The sequence below is a fragment of the Nelumbo nucifera genome, chromosome 1, assembly GCF_055504915.1.
Source record: "Nelumbo nucifera cultivar China Antique chromosome 1, China Antique-T2T, whole genome shotgun sequence".
Taxonomy (NCBI): Eukaryota; Viridiplantae; Streptophyta; class Magnoliopsida; order Proteales; family Nelumbonaceae; genus Nelumbo; species Nelumbo nucifera.
In genome coordinates this window covers 152,053,151-152,067,540 of record NC_142649.1, presented here as the reverse complement: position 1 = coordinate 152,067,540, position 14,390 = coordinate 152,053,151, and positions in this window count along the sequence as shown.

Sequence of the window (14,390 nt, the reverse complement as noted above, 5' to 3'; positions counted from 1 at the left end):
AATTTGTCCCATGTCTGCTACAATAAATCAATGATTCTTCCAATTGAGCCACCAGCGCAGCAAAAGATACTACAATACCCTCTCAACATGATCTCACACCACACATGTCATCATACATGGTGGGTCCTACTTTTTTGGTAGGCCCCCAATATCATGATAAAATGTGCAGTATCAGATTTGTTTGGAACGTCTACTATTCCAGCGCAGTGGTGAAAAGAAAAAGGTCGGAGTCATATCCGGTGATCCCATCTACCCATTTCAAGCCAAAAGTTGGGATCAACATTGTGTAATAGCCTTTTTTTTGTCGTGATAATTAATGGAAGGGGTGCATTTCGAATTCACATCTCCGCCCCACAGCACATTCTCGCCGTGTATTGGGAACATTTCCCAATGATAGTACCAGTCCCAATGATGCATCATCGGGATATGTTTACAATATATAGCAAGGATGTGTTGTGGGGCGCTGTGGGGCGGTTTCTTGTGCGTTGGAGATGTAATCTCGTGCATTTCAGTGTTTGCATATTTTTTTAATGGGTTCGACTATGATATCTAAAAGACTTTTAACTAGTCAATTGAAATCAAAAACCTGGTAGCCAATTAGGTGTTATTTATCAAAATTCATGGGTGATTATTGGTCAAAACTCTTCCCATAGCATATCTTTTTCGCATCATAGATTTTTCTTTATTTAATATATATGAAGGGAGATTTTTGTGAGGTCCATTATAATATTTGTCAAAAAAACATAAAGGGGTTTAAGTAATTTTTCCTAGTTTTTAAATCAAGATTATAAGTATTTATTTGAGAAATGAAGGGAGGTTTTTTGGAGGTCAAAATACAATGGGGGCTTAAGTATATATCAAAGAAACACAGGAGATGCTTAATTAACTTACCCCATGAACATTTTAAGACAAATTTAGAGACAAATTTATCTAACATCATATTGGATATTTTTAATCTCCCAAAATTAGAGGGAAAAACACGAATTTTGGAAGAATCATAAGGGCATAAAAGGAGTTGTGGGTGAGTTTATTAAGTAGCCTCATTTTTTATATTTTTATTAGTAGTAGTTGGGTCGTGTGATGCATGGTATGGACACCCTCCTTGTAGCTCCCCCCCATAAGTCAAGACACTCCGTTCCATCGTCACCCCAACCCTAGTGGGTGGGGCAGGTTAGGGGCGAGGCACCCATTCCCCATCGGGGATGAGGAATCCCTAAATTTTCTCAACCCTAAGGCAATCACCTAAAAAATATAATTTATAGATATTTTACAAATATGATTATGGGATTTGGGGGTATTTTATAAATGAAATTATGGAATCCTAGGATTATAAGAATATGAGGAAAATTTAGAGATACTTTAAAAATCAATATTAAATCTACGTATGTTTTACTAATTTACCATCAAGTTCGGGGAATTATATGCAAATCCTATTCCTAATTTGGGGTAAAAATATTTTCCCTGTCCCCACCTTGTCTTTGCCCTGTCTTCGTTTAAGATTTGAGAAAACTTGCTCTGTTCGGGATGGGGCAGGGCAGAGCCCCAATTTTACAGGGAAAATTGCCATCCCTACAATTATAGTAATTTTTATAACTAATTAACTAACAATAAATTATAATATTTTATGATAATTTCCAAAAAAATTATTGAAATTACTTAACATAACAATAAATTAATGTAAATTATTTACCTTTTCAACCTAAATTATTTACTATTAATCAAAGTAAATGTAATTATAGTAAATTAATGTAATTATGGTAAATTACATTATTTTTAATTAAAAGTAAACCATTTGTTATTAATTAATGTAAAATTAGGAATGGTTAAACTCAACCAAGTGGTATAGATCGGTGTGGATAGACTTAGGGCTCATTTGGTAATTATTTTTGGGAAGATCTTCTGGTAGCTCTAACGGTCAAAAAACACATTGAGTTTTTGCATGAAGATCTAAGCAGTCGAAGCAAGTTTGGCAGATACATGTATTTTCGTGCGTCTTTTCATGTCTTTCCACGTGAGAATAAAATGTGAAAGACGCGAAAAGCTTCACTTGGAGCTTCCCGAAATCAGCCCAAACTAGGCTTCTCACACCTTTTCGGCACTCTAGCTTTTGGTGGCTAGATCTTCTGCGAACCAAATGGAAATAGACCAAAAATCAGTCTGCCAGACTTGTAAACAACCGAAAGACCGCGTGAAAAAAAGTGCCAAACGGGCCCTTAGTAATCTTCCTAAATTATTTAATGATTATTTATTGAAATAATAATAATGGATTATTATTTAAATAATCATGAACCAATTTCTGAAATATTAATTTCCTAATTTATTTTTCCTAAATTTTTTAATAATTATTTAGTTGTATAATAATAATGGTTTATTATTTAAATAGTGCTGGAGAATATTTTTTCATCGATTAATTAACTATAATTATTGAATTTATAGAAAATATTAAATTACACTAATTAGTAATATATTTTATCAATATATAATTATTGTAAATAATTAATGAAAATTTATTAAATTAAATTACGCTAAATGTTGAAAAATAATGGATCGTTTATTAATAACCAAAAATTATTAAATAATGGAATGCTTATTAATTTTTGGTAGATTATTAAATTATTTAATATTTGTTAAATTATGGATTGTTTTTGAAATAATTATTTCATTATTATTGGTATAATATTTTCTAGGAATTTTTAATAGTTCTCATAACTAATGGATTATTTAACAATATATTATTATTATTATTATTATTATTATTATTATTATTATTATTTAAGAATAGATTAATGGAAGATGACATGAATATACAGGAAACATTGAATTCCCCCTTATTCCCCTCTCTTTGCTTGAGGAATGGAGAGGGAGAAAAAGTGGGAAGGGGTAGAGGAGATAGAGTCAAGGAGAATGAAAGGTTGAGGTAATGGAGCAAGGAGAAGCAAGATGACATGGATTATAATATATATATGGGTTATGTTAAATGAAAGTTGAATCATAGAAATACATAAGAGTATATAATTGTTTTATATTTTAACTTTTTAATAACCAATTCAATCAAACTCGACCCAAGTTGGTCGGTTTTCTAGTATCCAACCCGACCAAGTTAGGTTAGTTTCGGTTTGGCCATTTGTAAACTGACCAAAATTAAATTGACTCGACCGTATACTTTAAATTTAATTTTTTAATATATGAAAGTGAGAAATTCTCATATTTCTTAGTCTAAAATATTTTATACCATAAATATAATTCTTAATTTTTCAATAATATCACTATAATTTATTAAATTTAAAATTAATTTTTAAGTTTAGATATTTTGAACAAACAAACCAAACGGAAAATAGACCCAAACCGATACAACCTAAGTTGACAAGTTTTCACTAATGGCCAATTAGTTTCAAATACAAACAACCGACCTGACCAAGTTGATTTGGTTGGCAAAACAGCCTGCAATTGAAATGAACCAATCCTTGAACACTCCTAATTTTAGCTAAATTAATAGTATAATCTCTAATAATTGTTGAAAATTTATAGCAAAAGTATACGATTATTAAAAGTAAATTTATAAAGAAAATATAACAGATATCTAATAAAAATACAATAAATACTAAAAATATATTAAATTAATCAATAAATGGTGTAATATCAAATAATAGATTAATCTCTAATAAATATCAATCAATAAATTATAATAAATATATAATTACTAAAAATAAATTTATAAATAAAATACATTAAATTAAATTTCAAAAGTTAAATAATAGTTGTTTAATCTCCAATGGTTATTGATAATTTTCTCTTAAATAATAAAACAAAAATAGATTTATAAATAATTATTGAAAACATATTTATCAAAAAATACAATAAATAATTATTGAAAATATACATTATTAATGTAAAATTATTACTAATAAATATTAATTGTTTTGAAAGTTATTTTCCATAATTATTAATTGATATAAGTGAAATTAGTTATTTTCAATACTATATAGTTATTTAAATGATATTGCTATTTAAAATTTTAAAATATTAATTATGTATTGAATTTAATAATCTATAAAATTATAATTAGTACTATTATTACATAATTAGTTATTAATTTTTTAAAATATGAATATTATGAAATCTATTATAATTATTTTCTACTTTCAAGAAATTGTTTAAATTTGTTATATATTTTTGTTATTTTAACTATTTAAAATTTAGTCATGTTAAATATTTTGTTATTTAAATATTTAAACAATATATTAAATATTTAAAAATTTTCATTATTTCAATTTTATTTATTTTGATGTTACTACATAATATTAAATATTTTATACAATTATTTAGCTATTTTTAATGTTTTGTTATTTAAGATATTTAGTTATTGAAGTATTTAAATAATGTTTTATTTTTTAATGTTAAATTTTATTATTTGAATAGCACTTAAATCGAATAATTCATAAAATTATAATTTATATTGTTACTACATAATTTCATGGTGAATTTTGTAATATTTTTTCCTTCTTTTCTTTTTGGGGCTAGGCGGACAATGTCCACTCCTATTTGTTTTTACTATATATTTCATTAATAAATAATTATTTAAAAAAGATGAATTTTGTAAAAATATAGAATTACTAATAATATGAATTGTATTAAATCTATTATAATTAATTTTTGTGTTTTGAATAAATATTTTAAAGTTAGTATATACTTTTATTATAATATTTAAATAATTCTGAAATGTTTTAATTGAAACTTTCTTTAGATAAATGTAGATAAATTAGAGATAATTTAAGAGATAAATAAAAGTTAGAGATAATTTAGTAGATAAATAGGAATTGGAGAGAATTTAGGAAAAAGTGGGGGAAAGTGATGCCACTTGGCTAAACATTAGAACAACAAATCTCTATTTTCTTTATGGTTGTTAGAAATAAGTAAGCCCATGTGAAAGAAAATACAAAATTTTGAAGAGAGAGAGAGAGAGATTCTTCCAAAATTTGAAAGAAAATACAAAATTTAGAAGAATCTTAAATGAGTTAAAGACCATAAAGGAGTTTTGCATCCAATAAAATCCTAGCCTTTAGGCCTTGCTGCCTTACTGAACTTAGGTTTCAGATTTTAGTGGATTCATAGGCAGAATCCATGTTCTACCTATTTTTATATAACTACTAGTGGAATAGCCCATGCGATGCATGAGGTATTTGATATTAATGGTGATGTTTGACTATGCTTTTACATTTTGGGCATAGATGAAAGTTCATATACTGTTTAAGTCCCAAGACAATTATATATTACATAAAAAAAAGAGTATCCTCACAAAATTCCAAGATATGAGTTTTATAATTATAAAATGTTGGTTGCAAATGCATTAGATTGAAACATTAATGCACCAAATCAATGATAAAATTACATTCAATGACATTATATACAGATACAATTCAACCCAATGAAACGCAAAATTTATGGAGAATTGGAGATGCCATTCTTAACCGATCTCCTATTTTGTGATAATCTAATATTAATGGTTAATATTAATGGAGAATTGGAGATGTCATTATGTGAGATGACTATTAAAAACTTACATTTAAGCCTAAAAACATTTTCTTCATACTTTTTAACCAAGAACAGATAAAGAAATTAGTTGGAAGCAAAATTTATCAACCAACCACTATAGTAGCATGTATGCAAACACCTTCTAGGCACGTTGAGAACCTCCGCACATCTGTCCAAGAATAAAACAATCGGACGATTCATAATGTGTCACAATGTTGCATACGACTGAGGACATGAGTTGCAGGCGCTACTTAACAACTACACACATGATAACATATAGTCCCAGTGGCCAAATGCCCTTATAAGACATGGGCCCAATTGACAAACATGTGTAGGGCCCACGGAATGAAATTTCTGTAATTTTGTGTAATTTTTGTTTTATTTTTCATTTTTTATATTTTCTATAAATTCTAGTTTTATTATACAATTTCTATTAATTTTTTATGTAATTTATGTTTTTTTGTTTGTTGTAATTTTTGTCATTTTCATCATTTTTTATGATTTTCTACATTTGTTTGTAAATTTTCTGTGTATTTCTTTGTTTTTTGTAATTTATATTATTTTCTTCATTTTCTATTTTTATTTGTATATTATGTATTTTTTATAGTTATATTTTTCGAGAATTTATGTATTATGTGAAAAATTAATGGGTTGGGTTAAACCCAAAATGGGTCATTAATAGGTTGATGGGTCAAATGCCCATTCAATGGCCTTTTAGAAAAGACAATGTTCTTTTTTTTTTGCCAACAACTATCATGCACCCTCATATAGAATTGGGATATGTTGGAAAAACCAAAAAGCTAAGGGGTAGAATTGGTATGAAAAATCAAAGTCTTTCGACCACACTAATTGAATCATTCTCATTTCTTTATATATTGCAATAGATATAGATTCTTATTTTATTCTACAATTTTTGTTCATTTTTTTGTAATTTATGGGTTTTCTTATTTTGTAATTTATGTTTTTTCTTCAATTTTTATTATTTTCTATATTTTTTCTATAAACTTTCTCTATGTTTCTTTGTTTTTTTGTAATTTATATTATTTTTTTCATTTTTTGTGTTTTTTCATAATTATTTTGCAATGACAATATATACAATCAGAAAAAAATATAAAGTTTAGGGCAAAGTTAGAAAGTAATATAAGCATGTTCTGAGCAAAACAATTGCAACATTCTCATTTTTTTAGTATGGTATATAGAAATTTATATGAATTTTTATATATATATTTTTTGTAATTTTTCTATGTATTTCTTTATTTTTTATGCAATTTATATTATTTTTTCCATTTTATATTTTTCATAATTATTTTAAAATGACAATATATACAATGGAAAAAAATAGAAAGTTGAGGGTAAAATTGTAAAGTAAAATCAGGGTGTTTTGACCAAACCAATTGCAATATTCTCATTTTTTAGTATTAAATTAATATTAAGCCCATAATAGGATTAATATTATCTAACTAAAATTAATATTAATTCAATAAGAGGTGTCTTTTGTGTTCTTTTCAAGGTTTGGTGTTTAGATGATTTTACATGCACTATGTTAATCCTAAGTGAGGTTCTTGAATTTTTATTTTTTATTCTAAATATCATGGTGAATTTATATAATAATTGATTGATATATGATTTCAGCAAAAACATAAAATAATGATAAATTATTGGTTATGGGATCTCCAACCACCATTTAGCGGTCCTTATGTGTTTTGTTTGTAATTGATGAGAATTTATGGATGATTGCAATGAGTTAAATGAAAATAGTAGATAGCAGCAAGGTCACCACCGGAGAGTGTATGTGGCCATTTATGATAAGATAAAATACTTGAGCGACCAAAAAAGAATATTGAAAAACAAAAATTGTTGGGGATAAAGATGGAAAGTAAAATCAAGATACGACCATATTAAGAGTTTGCATTTTCATTTTTTATCGGTGGAAAAAGTTTGATGGACAGCCTCATGAATCATGATAGTTGAACTAAATACTAGAAAAATAAAAATTATAGATGGTAAAAAGGGAAAATAAAATCAGTCTTTTTGACTAAAAGTATTTACCATCTCAATTTTATAAATGGTAGAGAAGATACAGAAAAGTTTGATGGACAGCCTCATGAATCATTATAGTTAAATAAAATACTGGAAAAACAAAAGTTGTAGAGGTTAAAAAGGGAAAATAAAACCAGTATTTTCTTAACTAAAAATTGTTACCATGAAAAACAAAAATTGTTGAGGATAAAGATGGAAAGTAAAATCAAGATACAACCATATTAAGAGTTTGCACTCTCATTTTTTATCAGTGGAAAAAGTTTGATGGACAACCTCATGAATCATGATAGTTGAATTAAATACTGGAGAAACAAAAATTGTCGAGGGCAAAAAGGGAAAATAAAATCAGTCTTTTTGACTAAAAGTTGTTACCATCTCATTTTTATAAATGGTAGAGAAGATACAGAAAAGTTTGATGGACAGCCTCATGAATCATTATAGTTAAATAAAATACTGGAAAAACAAAAATTGTAGAGGTTAAAAAGGAAAAATAAAATCAGTCTTTTTTGACTAAAAATTGTTACCATCTCATTTTTATAAATGGTACAGAAATCATATTCGGATGGCATCCATTTAGTTCGTGTATTATATATATAACCGTTTGGTCCAACAAGTGTGCCACATGCTCTTTTGTAATTTTGGTTTTTTAACCATTTTTGTCATTAATAACAATAATCATTATTTATCACAAGTAATATGGTGAATATATAATTTCAAAGTCATGGCCAATTTTCTATGATTTTTCTCTATCTTTGACTTTTTGTCTACTATTATATTAATTTTTACTATACACGATTTATGATGTCTATCGCCAAAATAGTTTATTTATTGACCCACCATGGGACAAGACAGTTGAATTAATAATATGGATCCAATTCTTTTCTATATACAACATAGATTAATGCTATGATAATTGTTTTTTTTTTCAAATTAATTGTTTTAGTGTATGCTATTCATGAATCATTTTTAATTTTTTTCTTAAACATTATATTTATTTTTTACTGAATTAATTTTCTAATCAAATGCATAGAGTATTGGAGAGAATGGCATGTGTAATTATATATGGAGAGAATTACTACTTTAAATTAATATAGAGTATCTTGGATAGGCATGAGGTGGCCAAGTTAATTGATTTGTTTATTTCTAATATTATTAAATATCTAATCTTATACTATTGTGTATTTAGTTTTTATATTAAATAAATTTTAATGTAGTAAAAAAGAGGATTTAATTAAAACTAAATTAAACAAAGAGATAATTAATAGAGATTTTAGTTAAGACAATTGAAATTATAATGTCTTTTTAAGCACACAACACTATAGATGTGGACTACTGTTTTTATATATATACTAGTGTAAGGGCTGCATGTAAAGATAAAATGTGAAAATAAGAAAAGTTATTTAGATTTTGAGATTCTTTGTTTTTCACTGTCCTTCTTTATTGCATTAACTCAATGCCTAGATCTGAAGATTAAAATATTGGATAATCTCTCTTTAAATAGAGATTCTTTGTTCACCGGTTTTGACTATCTTGGTTGAATGGGTCACTTCATCTTATGATTGGTCGAAGATTAGAGAACAAAAAATAGAGAAAGAGCAAGAGAAGAAGAAGAACAAGAAGAATAAGTCAAGTCTCTTACTTAAAAGACAATGAACGTCACCATTATACCGAACTTCATTTTGCTTGTTAAGAAGTAACGAGGTTTTAAACTTCTTACTTTTCCTTTTGGTGCCTATTAATCAAAGCAATAAAAATAAAGATCGATCATTAAAAATTTATACAAAGTATTTGTTATCTATCTTGGTTTCTGAAGCATATCTTGGATGCTCATACTTCATAGAAACCATTAATAGGATTGGGGTGCTCTCTCCATGCAAGAAATGAATATATCTACTCGTGCGAGTAGATTCTCACGTGAGAGCAACCCATTTCCTATTAATAAATATATAAGATAATTAGATATATATAATTATTTAATTATATAAATATATAATAGTTATTATAAATATTGTTAATAACTAGATATCGAACCATTCGAACGGTTTTGATCATTTTTATTTATTTATTTTTTGTCATAACGGGCCGACTGTTCGACCCGGTAACCGGACCCTGATCGGTTCGGTCTTCGGGTCGGTTTTAAAAACCATGATGTTATGTCATTCGAGCATGTAACTCATACGACCCAAAAATGGAACCGTTCTGGCCACCGGTTTTTGGGTCGACAGTTCAACCGTCCGGTTCGAACGGATGACCCATTCTAATAACAAAAATTACAAAAAATAAAAAATGGCAAAAAACTATTGAACGGGTCAACGGGTTGACAGTTCAACCACTCGGGTCAATGGGTTGTTGACCGATTCAATAGTTTTTGGCCAAGGACCGGGATTGAGATAAAACGAAACTGGTTACTTGACGGTTCCCAATTAAAAAAAAAAAACGGATGACCCGTTCTAACAATAAAAATTACAAGCAAAAAATTGGATGTGTGAGGTCTATTAAGTAGTACCATACGTGTTATGTCATTTGAGCGTGTGACTCATACGACCTGAAAACGGAACTATTCTGGCCACCGGTTTTTGGGTTGACAGTTCAATTGTTCGGTTTGAACGGATGGCCCGTTTTGACAACAAAAATAAAAAATAAAAAATAAAAAAACGATAAAAAACCATTGAACGGGTCGATGGTTCAACCGCCCGGGTCAATGGGTCGTTAATCGATTCAACGCTTTTTGGCCAGGGACCGAGATTAGGATAAAACGGAACTGGCTGCCTGGATGGTTCCCAAATGGAAAAATAAAAAGCTGCCAAAAACCATTCAATGGGTCAATGGGTCGATGGTTCGGCCACTCGTGTCAATGGGTTGACCGATTCAACCGTTTTTGGCCAGAGACCGGATCAACTGATCAACGGATCGATGTTTCCATTCCGGCCCCTACGAAGCAGGGCCCCTCCGCTAGTTTATAGTTATTAGAACTTTAGATTTATTGTAATTCATATGTTTTTAGGATTTATTTGAGTTACCCATGTATCCATGCATATATTATTTCCCACTATGTCTAAGCCTATCCAAAGCCTTTCCTTATAAATCTATTGAAAATGAGATATTTTCAATTATTTGAACCTTGAATATCGATAAAGAAAAATTAATATCATCAGAGAAAGAATTATACCAGGGGAAAATCAAGTACTCTATATGAATCAAGTTAGTTGCTAATTAGGGGTGCTCACGATTCGATTAACTGAACTGTGGGCTTATTTTTTAAACCGAACCAGAGTTATCGATTTTTGGAAACCGAAATTGAACTGAAACCAATCAGTTAACTGGTTGGCCGATTCAGTTAGCCATCAGTTTGGTTCATCAATTTTTTATTATTTACAATATATATTATAAAAATATATAAATATATAATATTACAATTTAAATAATAGATAATATATTATACATTATAAATATATATTTATATATAATGCATATTTATTAATTTATAGTGTATAGAAAATAGAAAATATATAATATATATGAATATACATAAATATACATAATATATATATATAAATATTGGTATACCGGTCAGCTTTGTTATCCATCAGTTTTCTATTTTGGTTAACCGAAACTGAACCAATACCTTCGGTTTTTTAAAATACCGAATCGAAACCGAACCAACCGGTTTGGTTAACCAAAATTTTGATTTGATTTTAGTCATTTCATTTTTCGGTTTTTCTTGCTCACCCCTATTGCTAATGTAAGGGATACCCATGTGAAAGATCAATTAAAATCTAGTAAGAAGTGTCTTTGTGGTGTTAAGTGTTGTAGGCAATCTACCAATATGATTGTTTTTATTTTTCAAGGCTCAATTTGGGAAGAATATAAATATAAATATATACAGTATAAATAAATACAAAATAATACAAAATACAATGTTATGCAATCTATACATTTGTTTTTGTACTCATTCTAAACTAAGAGTAAGGCTCTATTTGGGAAGAGAGTAAATACAAATATGTTCAGTGCAAAACTTTGTGTACTACATTTCTGAACCTTGTATTTACGCTTTATATATTTGTATTTGCACTCTTCTCAAATTAGGCTTAATTGTGAGTATTAATGAACAAGGATTGCCTTCATCTTATTTGTTGATTCTCCCTTTGACCATGGAAATTGGATCCATGTTGCTTGACCCTTTCTTCTCCTCCTCCCTCCACCCCACACTTTTTTTTTTTGAGGTAAAAGCACTTATAAAGTTTAAAGTGTTGATACATATTGGTCGAATCTAACGATGATACTGGAAGTCATGTTGCCTAAAAAACTGATACTATAATAATAAAAAAAAATTAATATCATAAAAGTGGTACTAATTAGCTGGTATTTATCCAAATTCACCCCGATAGGGGGTTTATTAGTCAGAATTCTTCCCATATCATACCCTTCTGGTATCATAGACATTTCCATTGGTCAATATGGTCTGATACATATCATTTTTTTAGAGATATTGATAATTGGCAAGATAGGAAATTATTCACAAAAATATCCAGATTGTATCCACCATGTATTGATATAGGGGCGGAGACAAGGGGACCTAGGGCAGATATGGCCCTCCTTATGGTCCAGAAATCCCCACTTGTAATACAATTTTCCATATAAATTTCCACCCTTCCCCTACTCCCCAACCTAATGGTTGGCCCTCCCTATGGAGAGCAAGGTTTAACTGAATGCTTTACCTATTCAACAGGTGCCATATATATATATTCCCCACTCCCTATTCGACTTTAGGTCCCCCCCCCCCCCCTAAAAATTTCTTGGCTCCACCCGTATGTTGATATGTATCATGTTTCTATTGTTACATTCAATTACGAACCGCTACAAAGCATTACAAATTAACCTAGATTCAACCGTTGCAAACTCATACTCAAATGGTATAAAACGATTACAAGGCCATACTATACATTGAAAAGCAGATTCAACAATGAGCTTGGATCTCCTACCCACAAACTCTTCCAACATCTCTACCACAAATAGGTTTGTCAATAATACCCAAAACTCCATGACCTGATTCGACATCCAATCCAGTAATGTTTTAATATTTATTAATTTTAATATATACAAATTATATAATTATATTTAAAATTTATAAAAAAAATATTTGTGTATATTATATTATATATATATGTAATAAATTCAATATGTTATATCTACATTAATTTATTACATGTAAAAGTTGAAAAGTAATTCACCTTTAATTTTTTATTTAAAAGAAATTAAAGCAAGAGTCAGATTAAATCCAAATCTTGTCTATTAGGATTCGAATCTGAACCCAAGGTCTTCAAATCCAATTAGATTTCTGATCAGATTTACATCATTAGATAAAAATTTTCAATAATTGGATTGAATTTTGCTGAACTCAATCCATTTACAAAACTACACACAAGACACAACCATCGTGTATTGAGAATATCATCCCATGTGAAAATCAACCACTTAAAATTGTTATTCATTTTTTAAGCCTTAAAACTGTAGTTCAATCAAGATGGACGATTATAAAACCACATTCAACCATCGCAAACCAGAGTTCGGCTTCCGTCAGGGCAATACCCATTCAAGCAGCCTTTACAGCCTTTTATCGGGAATATCTCCGTAATAATATGCTTTATTTCATAGAGAGATATTCTTGATTCAAGGTTGTAAGATGTTGTTGGGACAGTGTGAGCATAGGCTTGCCCTAACCGAAGCCAACCTCTGCAAACCGCACTCGATACAATTGATACTCAATTGGTACACTGTCACTACCCATACTCTTACTTGACTGGTAGAAACCCTATGCAATTGTTAGTCTGTTACAAATACATACTCAACCATCACAAGCTACTGATACCAACTCTAACTTACTTGACTGGTACAAGGTTCAAAATATCGATACGCTGGTATGGATGTATCGGGCAAATCGATACAGCTTTTGGTACTTTCTTTTTTAATTTTTTTCGCAACTGATTCAGGGGAGCCGGTTTAGGCCTCCACACCTTGAACTGGTCAGACCCCGGATACACCCACTGTAGGGGCGTATCGGAGGGGTCCCAGAATGATACGTATCGGCCAATATAGGCTGATATGTGTCAATACTTTGAACCTTGGACTGGTACAAATCCTACGCAATTGTTAGTCTTACAAGTACATACTCAACCATCACAAGTTGATACTGATACCAACCATTACAAACCAATACATTTTTTTCCTGATGCTCAGTTTGGAAGGAGTACAAATACATATAAAATAAAAGGTTTTGTACTTTACAAATTTGTATTTGTACAAATACAAATATACACAATACAAATACATATAAAATAAAAGGTTTTGCACTCTACATATTTGTATTTGTACTCCTTCCAAATGGAGCCTAATGCTCAGTTTGGAAGGAGTATAAATGTAAATATGTACAGTGAAGATACATATAAAATAATACAAAATACAAGGTTTTGCACTCTATATGTTTGTATTTATACTCCTTTCAAACTGAACCTGAAGTAGAAATATAAATATCTACAGTACAAATACATACAAAAAATTACAAACTATAAGATTTTGCACTCTACATATTTGCATTTGTACTTCTTCCAAACGAAGCATGATGAAAAAATGCAGTTCTATTAAAACAGCGAGCAACTACAAGACCAAAACATAAAAACCACAAGCAAAGCAAAAGAAAATGGTTGGGTATTAAAAATTGATATCAATTATTACAAAGTGATGCATACCTACTTTTTTCAAATATGATTTGTCCTATTGATTAACATTACTAAAAAATATATAAAAGAAGTTTCTTAGAC